At 43.1% G+C, this 12,561-nt stretch overlaps 1 protein-coding gene and 1 long non-coding RNA gene across 2 annotated transcripts in view; one reads left to right on the top strand and one right to left on the bottom strand.

Annotated features, from left to right (window-relative positions):
- The window catches only part of BCL2L10 (BCL2 like 10), an 81,678-nt gene that overhangs the window by 23,177 nt on the left and 45,940 nt on the right, over positions 1 to 12,561 (bottom strand). The gene's annotated exons all lie outside the window — the stretch shown is intronic.
- Positions 2,697 to 12,561, top strand: part of LOC122239469 — a 31,021-nt gene continuing 21,156 nt past the window's right edge. The window contains exons 1-2 of the long non-coding RNA XR_006218629.1: positions 2,697 to 2,895; positions 3,574 to 3,650. This is a non-coding gene — a long non-coding RNA (uncharacterized LOC122239469). The remainder of the gene's footprint in view (positions 2,896 to 3,573; positions 3,651 to 12,561) is intronic.

Raw genomic sequence — 12,561 nt, 5'->3', positions numbered from 1 at the left:
TGTCCTTTATATATTCTGAGTTTTGTATCAGACTTGAAATGGCCTTCCTTGCACCAAGATTATTGAACGGTCTTCTTTATTTTCTTTAATTTTTAAGGCTTATTTTACATTTGTATATTTGACCTACCTCAGATTTATTTATCTGTTCAGTAGCTTAATAGAATTTACATACCATACAATTCACCCTTTTTAAAATATACCATGAAATGCTTTGTACTATATTCACAGGGTTGTGCAACCATCGCCACCCTCTTAATTCCAGAACATTTCATTTCCCCTAAAGAAACCAGGTTCCTGTTAGCAGTCACTCCCCAGTGTCCACCCCTTCTCCATTCCCCTGCAAACACTAATCTATGCCTGTCTGTCTAGATTTGCCTATTCAGCACATTTCATATAATGGATTCACGCAATATGTCATCTTTTGTGAATGATTTCTTTCATTTAGCATAATGTTTTACGTTATGTTTCATTTAACAACATGGGTTTTTTTTTAAGCTTATTTATATATTTTGAGAGAGACAGTGAGGGAGGGTCAGAGAGAGAATCCTAGGCGGGCTCCCCACTGTCAGCACAGAGCCCCACGGTGGGACTTGAACCCACAAACCATGAGGTCATGACCTGGGCAGAAATCAAGAATCAGATGCTTAACCAACAGAAACACTTAGGTACCCCTCATTTAACAAAATGCTTTAACATGGTGTAGCAGGTAGAGTACCTCATTTTCTTCTTTTCTTGAATAAGAAGATATACTACAATTTGTTTATCCTTTGATCACTTGGTAGGCATTTGGTTTGTTTTCACTTTTGGCTATTTGGAATGATGCTGCATACTGTTTTGGTGTGGAAGTGTGTTTTCAGTTCTCTTGGATATCTACAGAGGAGTAGAACTTCTGGATCATATGGTAACTCTCTGTGTAACTTTTTGAGGAACAGTAAATTCTTTTCCACAGTGGCTCCACCATTTTGCACTACCACCAACAATGTATGATGGTTCCAATTTCTCCACATCCTTGATGATACTTAGTATTGCCTGTTTTTAAAAATAATTATTATAACCATCCTAGTAAGTATGAAGTGGTATCTCCTTGTGATTTTGATTTTTAATTTTCTAACAAGTAATGATATTGAGAAATTTTCATGCCTATCTTGGCTATTTGTACATCTTCACTGGACAAATGTCTACCTAAATCCTTTGCCTTTTTTTTTTTTTTTTTTTTTTGAGAGAGAGAGAGAGATAGGGGACAAGTGAGTGAAGGGCAAAGAGAGAGAAAGAGAGAGAGGGAATCCCATGAGGGGCAGAGAAAGAGAGAGGAAGAGGGAGAGAGACAGAGAAAGAGAGAGAGAAAGAGAGAAGCGAGGCTCACCCAAAGCAGGGCTCAAGCTCACCTGATGTGGGACTCAAACTCATGAACTGTGAGATCATGACCTGAGCCAAAGTCAAATGCTTAACTGACTGAGCCACCCAGGTGCCCAATCCTTGGCCTATTTTTAAGTTGTGTTTATTATTATTATTATTATTATTATTGAGTTGTAAAAGTTCTTTACATATTCTAGATACAACTCCCTTAAGATAGATTATTTGCAAATAATTTCTCCCATTTTGTGGATTGTCTTTTCATAAATTTACTTGGAAAATATTCTTTCCTCTTCTATTTTTTGGAAGAGTTTGGAAAGGATTGGTATTTGTTCTTTGAGTGTTTGGTGGAGTCTATGGCCATACCACCTTGAACGTGCCTGATCTTGTCTGAATGTTTGGTAGAATTAACCAGTTAAGTCATTTGGGCCTAAGCTTTTTGTTGTGGAAAGTTTTAAAATAAATGACTGGGGCACCTGGGTGACTCAGTTGGTTAAGAGTCAGACTCTAGATTTTGGCTCAGGTCACGATCTCACAGTTCATGGGACCGAGCCCCGGGACCTAGCCCTGTGTCAGGCTCTGCAGTGATCACAGAGCCTGCTTAGGATTCTCTCTCTCCTTCTTTCTCTGCCCCTCTCTCTCCCCCCCAAATAAATAAATACACTTTAAAATTAATTACTAATTATCAGATTTATTTTTGTGTGTGATGTTAAGGTGGGACTCTAACTTAATTTTTTCTAAATAGAAAGCCAATTGCTCTAACACCATTTACTGAATATTCTACCCAATTGTAAATGCCACAAAAACTTCTTTAGAACATTTTGGATCTCAATTGCAACTTTAGTCTTGATGAAGCATGAAACAAATTTGCTTTATCAGTGGCTGTAATGTCGGAGCTTTGAGAAATTCTCTGTCCTATGGGCATGTGAGGTTGGAAAACAGAAGGGACCAGGAATAGCTTATGACTTCCCTGCCTCACCATGAATATGTCACTGTGGTCTGGAATGCACACAGGGCCCACCAACACCCTTGAGCCTTTGTCTCCAAGGCTGAGAGCACGCCCTTGGATGCCTGCCTGCCCACAAGGCAGCAGCGATCCATGCTAGGCCAGAGGCCACCACTTAATATGCTAGTCTTGCTCTTGTGGCCTAGATCCCAGTCTCCAGTGACTTCCTGGATTTTGGAGTCAGCTAGCCCTGTTGGGCCTATGCATCTTTGCTGCATCTCCCTGCATTCACATTCTTCTCAGAACCCCCACTTGGTCTTTTATTGCACATCAGTGTCCACCACTCCCTCAACACTTGGGATAGTGAGAGCCCTGTTCTCTGCTTTCTTTCAGGTCCAGGACACTGACTATACGAATCAGCAACTCTCCTTCTCTACTACATGCCTCTGCTTATTCCCGAACTCCCCATTCTGACCTCTCCGCCCTGACTCATCCCACAATTGCTCATGACTCAGCAGGAACATGCTCACTGAGCTAGGACGGCAGGAGCTATGACCCTGGACTCTGGATCCTCCCCTCTCTCCTGATACTATCATGTAGGTGTATGTGATGCCATGGGAATAATGGGGTGGCTGAGAGCAAGAGCGGATGGGGAGAAGGAAGTAAGCAGGGCCTTGAAGAACACCTCTCGGAGGCCAGGCAGGGGAGAAACAGCCAGTCTGGGAGCTGGAAAAAGTGACTAGTGAGGCAGATGGAAAAATCAGGAGAACTTGGAGACTGAGAAGACATGAGATTGCTCCAGGGTAGAGGGAGAAGGCAGTGGTACCCAGTACTACCGGGAGAGTGTTCTCCTAAGGTGTGGGCTGAAATGCGCCCAGGGGACTTGGCAACACAAAGCACATCAGTGACTTCTGCCAGCTGTCAATGATCAGGTAGCTCCACTGTTTAAAGCCCTCAAGGCTTCCCAGCGCCCTCCAAATAAAGCAGCCTCTGCTCCAGCATTGCCTCTCACCAGTTTCATGTGTTTGCACCCAGCTGCTCCCACGGACGCAGGCCACATGCTCTCTCATCCCTGTAGTTCCCTCGGCCTGCAACCCTTTCCTCCTCTCAAACTCCCCTATGTCCTTCCCCACTCGTTCTAGTATCATCTCAGCCAGAAAGCCTTCCCTGACCCCCAGGTTGGGCTGCGTGGGCCTCTTTTTTTTCCCATCCCATCACATGCTGGGATGAGTAAGGCACATTTCCTCTTTGTCTGCTTCTGGCCGGACGTGCAGCACTATGTTTCTGAGCAAGCTGGAAAGGAAGCCTTGGTGATGGAAGCGGGGGCGCATGCAGCTTCTCCCCTGACCAGGTAAGTAAACACCTGCAAGCCAAATTGGCAGGCAGCAACAGACCCAGTGCGTCAGTGCCTTGAGCTACAGATGATCTCTTTGCTCTTTGGTTTCATGGAGGTCAGGTTTGCTAAGAGATTGAGGTCAGGAATACAATTTCTGATAACTCAGGGGTCATTAGGTTGCAAAATCCCCAGCACCCTCCAGGTCAGAGGCTTTTCACAGCGTTACCCGTGCCTCTGCCTCTCTTGCCCTCTCCACCTGCCTGGGGGGGGGGGGGCCTCCTTCCTCCCTGGGGGCCTATCCCGTCTCTCTGCACCTCTTTTTCCAGCATGGGAGAGCACCCCGCTGATTCACATTTGCTTCTGCATTGACTGATCTCAGCCACATTCTCCCTTGCTCTCCAGTCAGTCCTCCTTTTCTCTCCCAGCGATTACTCCCGTGAAAATGTGACGGAGTTCGTTCTCTGGGGTTTGGTGTCAGAAGGTGGAGGAGGTCAGTAAAGTACCCTCAACTGAGAAGACACTTTGAGACTGAAAAACAATACAAGCTACTCCATGCCATTTACACAGAGTTTTAGGGTAATTTACTGACAATGGCAGGCGCAGGATCCAGGACACGATGCAGCTATTCTTTCCCCGCTAATCCCTCAACGGACCTTAATCCCCAGTTGTTACGGAGTGAGGGGCAGGGTGGTGCGGTTACTGGGTAGTTATCTAAAGTGGCACCATCTGTGCGCCAGCCGTCTCTACTGGTTATCTAAAGTGGAGCCTTCTGTGGGCCACTCGGCCCGAGCAGAGCAAGCCTTTCCTCGCTCGGATCAAGGCATACGTTAACCTCCCCCCGGCCGGAACATGTAGCCCTCGAGGTAGGTCACTGTGCGGGCCGGGAGAGCCACTGATGGAGTCAGAGACGTCAGCACTCCTACATTTGGTTAGTAACACCCCCAGGGCAAGGAGCGTGCTCTTCCGACTTGCACTTGCACGAGCCCGGGTCTTGCGAACCTGTATGTACTGATTTCGGGGAAAGCAGACTTTAAGTTATTAGTGACCAAGGAGGCAGGCCTTAGAGTGCCAGAAGCTTTTGAGGCACTCTGTGCGTGGTTCCTAGGCGTGGAGGTGGAGATATGCAAGATTTACGCTTTCCGCGTGGCTTCCTTAAAATCCGACCCCAAACTCAGGACTCCGCTTGCCTCCTTCCTTGAAGGTCCGGCGCCCTCTTGTGGAAGAACGCTGTGTCTTCAGAAAGGTCAGACCCCTCAACACCTTGAAACCTTGCTCCCTTCAGAAAACCCTTCTTGGGGTGAATGGGTAGAGGAGCTGTGCTTTTTAAAACATGTAATATCATGTATTGTTTTATTCCTGATGATGAAACTGGGCCTACTCATGTTAGCAAATACAGGAAACTATAAAAAGAGATAATATAAAAAACCATCACCACAATCCCATCCTCCACAGATAGCCCCTGTTGACGTTTTCTTTGTTTTTTCTTTTTGATATATGAGCTATGTAAAGAATCTACATAAGGATAGATATATCATATGGGTGTTAGAATATATATTTAACAGGTGAGGTCATAGATATACTCCTGTCTTTTGTACATAGATGTATTATTCCTCTTGCTATCAGTGTGGCTAAACCCTAGGCCTTCTTTGTGTCTCTCTTAGCCTGCTCTTATTTTGTTTTTCTTTTTATTAAAAAAAAATTTTTTTTTAACGTTTACTTATTTTTTTTGAGACAGAGAGAGACAGAGCATGAACGGGGGAGGGTCAGCGAGAGGGAGACACAGCATCTGAAACAGGCTCCAGGCTCTGAGCTATCAGCACAGAGCCTGACACGGGGCTTGAACCCACAGACCGCGAGATCATGACCTGAGCCAAAGTCAGCCGCTTAACCCACTGAGCCACCCAGGCGCCCCTTATTTTGTTTTTCAACACATCTCCTTTAACCTCTTAAGAAATTTTATTATTTCTTTTTTTTTAAGTTTATTTTTGAGAGAGAGAGAGAGCAAGCAGGGGAGGGGCAGAGAGGCGGGGGGGAATAAGCAATCTAAAGCAGGGTCACTGGTATCAGCACAGAGCCTGATACCGGGCTCAAACTCACGAACTGTGAAATCATGACTTGAGCCAAAGTCCGAGAAGCTCAACTGACTGAGCCACCCAGGTGCTCAGGGATTTGGTTTTTTATTGAACCATATGAGCACTTTGTATTTAATATTGATGATAATATTTATGTCTTTAGGTATCACTCTTTATTATATTTGTCACTCATAATTTGCCCAGATTGTTGTTTTACTTTTAATTACAGCTTTAAAAAAATCTAGGAGTTAAAAAAGTTCTTTTTGTACTTAGATCTATCAGCACTTTTCTTTGGTATGTATTACACTGCTTTTATGCTCAGAAAGTTGTAAATGAAGAGAAAGGTTTTTTTTGTGATCACAGTTTAAAAATTCTTAAATTGATCTTAGTGTATAATATAAGGTGGATATCTCAGCTGACTCCCCCCCCCCCCGCAAAGATTAAGTTTCCAATAACATTTCTCAAAAAATTAATGCCTTTCTAATTGATTAATTTCATTATCATTTATAAAGTATTTAAGTATATTAGGATTTATTCTTGGGGTAGCCATTGGTTTGTTAGTTTGTTACAGCATTAGTACTATACTGTTTTGATTATTGTCGCCTTATAATATTTTTAATCTTTGTTTTTTCAAATTTCTTTTTATCTTTCAAAAAAATGGTATCTACTCTCTATATCCAAATTTTAATGAGATACCACAGAGGTGATTCAGTTCAATTATTTTAACACACACTTTAGAACTGTTCAGGCTTGATGACACTTCCCATGTGCATTGCCCTTTGTAGATTACAGCTCAGTGCCACTGTCATTGACTTTATTCTCTCCTTTGTAAAAATGAGAAAGCAAAGTCGCATCAGGCTGTAGCTCCAGGAGTGTCCTCTTAAGCTATTGAAGACTGAATGATGGTGGGTAGGCAGGTGGGAGAATCCGCCTTCCTAAGCCACAGGTGTGCTTCTGGTTGTGGGAGGGGCCATGAACTTGGACACACCCTCATGGGTTTGCTGAGTCAAATCCTCAGTTGGGTCAGTTCCCTTAATTTTCTGTTTTTACAGAGAGGTTTGGATACAACTTCCAAACACATTTGTAAGGCTTGGGAACAAGTCAGAAAATTTCATATAAAAATCTCGATTTCCAACTTTTCTTGAAAACAACAACAGAGGATATAGGTGTTCCCACCTGGCAAAAATCGGGGGCAGGGGGACTGCCCCTTTTAAATAATTCATGCATTTCCTGGCTCACATCACTTACTTAATTTCTTGCCTGGCCTTGTCAGCATCTGAGGGGACAATCCCAGAGTCTTGGGGATCAGGGAGAGAGCTACAGGCCAGCCCCCTCTTGATTGACTCTATCAACAAGGGAATGTGCTAGGCTGTCACATCACTGGCTCTCCTTCCCTGGGTGATGCTCATTCTGTTTTTTTCCGGGCGTCTTACCCTGCCTTTGCCATGTCTGCTAGACAACAGTGAGCTTGCCTTTCCTGGGCTCAGTGGGTGCCAGTGCCAGAAAACACCCATTTTCGAGGTCGGGGCTCTGTCTAAAGGAAAGCAGTGGAGATTGCCACCAATATTCCACAGACCTTTGGATATTTGCACAAAAGCAAGTATCTGCTCCTCAGGGGAAGGAGTGAAGGTGTGACAACTGTCCCTGACCCTTAAACTCATGGGATTCCTTAGCATAAAAATGCTCCCATTGATTCTGTGGAAATAAATAAAGACTCCCCAAATGAGAACAAATGAAGGTTATATAGTTAGAGCTTGCCATAGAAAGGAGTCACCATTAAGGCCCCCAGAACCCCAAAGAATGCTAATGTCATTCTTCCTGGATCAGAGATCTTTGAAGCTCAAAGGCTCCTTAACAGCTACTGAGGTCAACCCATTTATTGTCATTGTATAGGTGAGGAAACTTGAGGACATAGCAAGGCATAAATCAGCTTTCTGTTGCCCCCCAGAGAGATATAAGCATGAAAGATTTTTGCACTACTATTTATAAAAGAGTAGAAACAACCCACATATCCATCAATAGGGGACTTACTGAATAAACTATGGCAATTCTGCACCAAGAGTGTGCTAATGATAAATAAATAACTTGGTTTAATACCGTAGAGCGACCTCCAGAATATATTAAATGGAAAAAGCAAGGTAAAGGGGATAAAGTGTGGTATATTCCTATAATGGAGTATTACTCAGCAACAAAAAGAAATGAAATACTGATATATGCTACATTATGGATAAACCTTGAAAATATTATGCTAGGTAAAAGGGGCCAGACACAAAAGGTCACATACTGTATGACTTAATTTATATGAAATATCTACAGCGGACAATTCCAAAGATAGAGGAAGTAGATTAGTGGTTGTTTAGAGCTGGGGTTGAGAAGTTGGGGAAAATGGAGAGTGACAGCTAATGAATACATGGTTTCTTTTTGGAGGAATGAAAATGTTCTAAAATTAATTGTGGTTGTACAACTCTCTGAATATACTAAATAATAATTGAGTTGTACGCTTGAAATGGGTGAATGGTGAACTATATCTCAATAAAGCTGTAATACTAGAAATCAAATTTGAAAAAAAAAAACAAAGTAGAGAATTCTATAATATACCACTCTTTTCCTAAGAGGGGGACCAAAACTATAGTAAACAATCACAAGGTAAACTGTAAAGTAAAAATAAATGTTTACCTATGGGAAAAGAAAGAGATAGGGCCAAAGGGTCAGGGATAGAAGCTAGAATTCTCTGAACAAACTTTGTAGATTTGACTTGAGAGCGATGGAAATGTTTATATATGTAAAGAACATTTAAAAAAATCCTTAAATAAATAAAAGCAACATGAACGTTGTATCAGTCATAGTTCTTATAACCATATAAAGAAGATCTCTTTCTAGTGACTTAAAACAGTTATTTGAGGGGCTCCTGGGTGGCTCAATTGGTTGAGCGTCCAACTTCAGCTCAGATCATGATCTCACAGTTTGTGAGTTTGAGCCCTGGGTCAGGCTCTGTGCTGACAGCTCAAAGTCTGGAGCCTGCTTCTGATGCTGTTTCCCTCGCTGCCCCTCCCATGCTTGTGCTCTGGCACTCTCTCTCTCTCAAAAATAAATAAACAATAAAAAAATAAATAGTTATTTGATTGTATATCTCTAAGAACAAAAAGAACTGCAAGAAAATCCTACACTGTTTTCAGTAATCATATTGTTAGTAATAGCATTGGTACTCTTATCTCAAGACTGTTGGGTATATATTGTGTGAAAGAGTAAAATGAATATTTGTGTGTTGAGAACTGGGGTTTTTAGCATGAGAGAAAGGTAGAAGTAAAGAATATAGTTAAATAACCGCCTTATAATCCTGTATTGGAATTGGAAGTATCAATATGAACCCATAATGTGTTTTATTTATCCGTATTTATCCATATCAATCTCTATCTACAAATTCTCTCTCTCTCTCTCTCTGCTATTGTGATTTATAAGAAATAGCTTTTTGGTCTTCATCCCCATTTCTGTCAAAGAGCTCCTTGAGCCCTTGAGATTTCCTAAGTGGTAAGAGGGTTAAAGGTGTCTTTTAATGTTGTGTTAGGTTAATGGAGTGACTTTTGGACTCCACCAAAGGATGGGGCCCAGGGTAACCAACCGTGATAAGGGGGTTGGAACTTTTAGGCCCACTCCCCTGACTTTAGGAGAGGGGAGAGGAGCTAGGTGTCGAATTAATCACAATGACCAATGATTTAATCAATGATGCCTATGCAAGGAAGCCTCCATAAAACCCCAAAAGAATGGGGATCTCCACCATGTGGAGAGGTGGGGCGATGGAACATTCCAAGAGGACACAGAAACTCCCCACCCCTTCCCCATTACAGCATTAGTATCTCTTCCATCTGGCTGTGCCTGAGTTATATCCTTTCATAATAAACTGGTGATCTAGTAAGTAAAATGTTTCTCTGAGATGCTGTAGCACATTAACTGAATCTAAGGAGGAGGTCATTGGAACCTATAATCTATAGCTTATTGGAACCAACCCTGACGTTGGTCAGGAGGTGATAACCAACCTGGGCTTGTGACTGGCATTAAAGTGTGTGTGCATATGTGTATGGGGTGGGAAGACAATCTTATGGGACTGAGCCCTTAACCTGTAGGATCTGACACTATCATCAGGTAGATCGTGTCAGAATTGAGTTGAATTGTGTGACACCCAGTTGGTGTTGCAAAGAATTGCATGGTATGGGGAAATGTCAGGAGTGAAGTGTTTTGTATGAGTAATAAAGAAGACTTAAGGAGAGAAAGATATAGTAAGGAAGAACTGGGCTTTCTCTCCACAGGGGGAAAACTGAGTCTTTCCTTTACACTATCTATCATCCATCATCTATTACCTGTCTATCTGTACATTGTCCTAGCTCTGTATATATAAAGGGCTAAAAAAAAATTATTTCTTGGGGCGCCTGGCTGGCTGAGTCGATACAGCATGCAAGTCTTGATCTTGGGGGTTGTAAGTTCAAGAACCACATTAGGTGTAGAGATTACTTTATAAAATCTTTAAAAAATTTATTTCCAATTCTCCATGGAGTTTATTTTCTATAGCTCTGTTCTCCTGGGAATCTGCTAAGGGTGGGATGTCAGCTGTGTTAGGCAACATTGCTTGTGGTAAAACTGGCCCAATGTATCTGGATAGTGAGGACAGTGAGTGAATTAGAAAGACCTGGTGAGAAGCTATGGTTTGGTAGTTCCCTGAGAATTATGACTTGGAGCTGGACAAGTCCACTGTGGGGACGTGGAAGCAAGCTAGTCCCATAACATTGTTACTAGAGATATCGGCTCTCGATTGGAATAGGAGGGTTTTATTCATTGTTTATCTGAAATTGAGGCTTAACTGGGCCTCCTGCATTTTAGCTCTCAACCTCACGGTGGGAATGGGGATGGGGATGGGGGTGTTGGTTTGCAATCTGGACCCTGTACATGGAGGGCAAGGAGAGACTGAAGAAAGAGGCAAATCACTCCAGGTCAGTAGGTGGCAAGTTTAATAAGCAAGGGAACTTACTTATGAGGCCTGTCTTGTGTGGCTGCAAGATGAGCACATCTCTGCCAGCCAGAATCTTAAAAGTTTGTACAGTGGCCTTAATTGGGTTCAGTTACATGCACAGTCCAGATGGTCTCCATAACACCTTGCTCTCTCAAGGGTACATCCTTGGAATCGCTCCCATTGTGGGAAAGGTAGGCAGAGTGTACATTCCAAGGACTGGGGTGAGGTGGGGGAACGGGGTAGGCGGATGAAGGGGATGGGTGGTGGTGAGGAACCTCTGATTTCCCCGGTCTAGCTCATAGACCGGGGTCAGCCAGCAGTCCACACCCTCTCGATGACCTCCTCCAATGGGGGCAGAGAGTGTAGTGCCTAGAGAGATTGCTGCCACTGCCTGGCTGGTATGCTGGGTTTCCTGTGCTTCAATTCTTATTCTAGGTGAAGTCAATGCCAAGTGCGGGCTAGTGTAGTTATGTGAGTCCACCTATTTAAAAGAGCCTGCAAAGAACGCCAAAGTAGGCATTGTAATCTAGAAACAGTGACCAGCTCAGGAGCAATAGCAACCTGAGAGCCCAGATTGGGGTCTCTAAATACTATCTATCTATCTATCTATCTATCTATCTATCTATCTATCTAAAATTTTTAATGTGTATTTATTTTTGAGAGAGAGAGAGAGAGAGAGAGAGAGAGAGAGAGAGAGAGAGAGAATGAGCGGGGGAGGGGCAGAAAGATAGGGAGACAAGAATCCAAAACAGGCTCCAGGCTCTGAGCTGTCAGCACACAGCCTGACGTGGGGCTCAAACTTACGGACTGAGAGATCAGGACCTGACCTGAAGTCGGATGCTCAACTGACTGAGCCAGCCAGGTGCCCCTAAATACTATTTATTTAAAGGAAATGGCTGATTCCATTGGGACAGCAAAAGTACAGGACGAATCTGGGACCTTTTGTCATACTCGAAAGCAAGACCATGTAAAGACCACTATGGCATATTCGTGTCAAAGAACTGAGGAGCTTGTATGGAGAGGCTGGGATTTGCTTATGTGAAGAGATAGGATATAAGGGTATTGGGTATGTGACGATTTATTATGTCATTTCCTCTAAATTTGTATTTTTGGAATTGTCCATAAGAAAAATCTAAAAATAATAAAATAAAAAGTGACTGTGCCAGTTTCTATCCGGGAGTTGTAGAATCATAATTGTAATGCGAAATGGCTACACAGAGCTGCAGTAGTATAAACTACTCACATATCCTACTCTTATTGTAAATATATTTTAAAGACAAGTTGTTATTTAGGGTGGGAGTTTCAAAACTTTGAGTATAAAAAGGACCAAGGTGTAAAAAAATTGCAGAGACCGAATTGTACGTAGAGTTAAATGCATAAATAGTCGAAAAACTAGCTTTAACAAGTAAAGAGCAACGATTGAGAGAGAACGGTTCAACAGAAAAAGCCAGAGGAACCATACTGGCAATCGTGGGACATGTGCACCTCTGAACTCCCTATTCTCTCCTCTGGGAGCAGACGCGGGGTAAACCGACCACCCTGGGCCCCAGAAGACCAATTCTGTGAGTCTAGAAGTAAGGCAATCTTCCTGCCTCTGCATATACAGGGATCCTAGGGCAGGTCATTACCCGGCCTCACCGCAAGGGGGCCCTCGGAAACAGCAGCCTAGGGGAGCTAAGTGACCCAGATGAAGGAGGGTACTTCTTCATCCAAGGAGCCAGGGCTACTAAGAGTTACTGTTCTCCAAACTCATCTGTTCAGTGCCCTTGAGGGAGGTGTGCTGGGACACAGGTGGAGAGGAGGATTTTATCAGAGTGCCCGCAGCAGGCAGTGTAGATGCTGGCAAACCCCA

This window comes from Panthera tigris, chromosome B3 (assembly GCF_018350195.1).
Source record: "Panthera tigris isolate Pti1 chromosome B3, P.tigris_Pti1_mat1.1, whole genome shotgun sequence".
In the NCBI taxonomy this organism is placed as follows: Eukaryota; Metazoa; Chordata; class Mammalia; order Carnivora; family Felidae; genus Panthera; species Panthera tigris.
The sequence above is the reverse complement of the archived record's forward strand: the minus strand, read 5'-3'. Positions and strand labels throughout refer to the sequence as shown.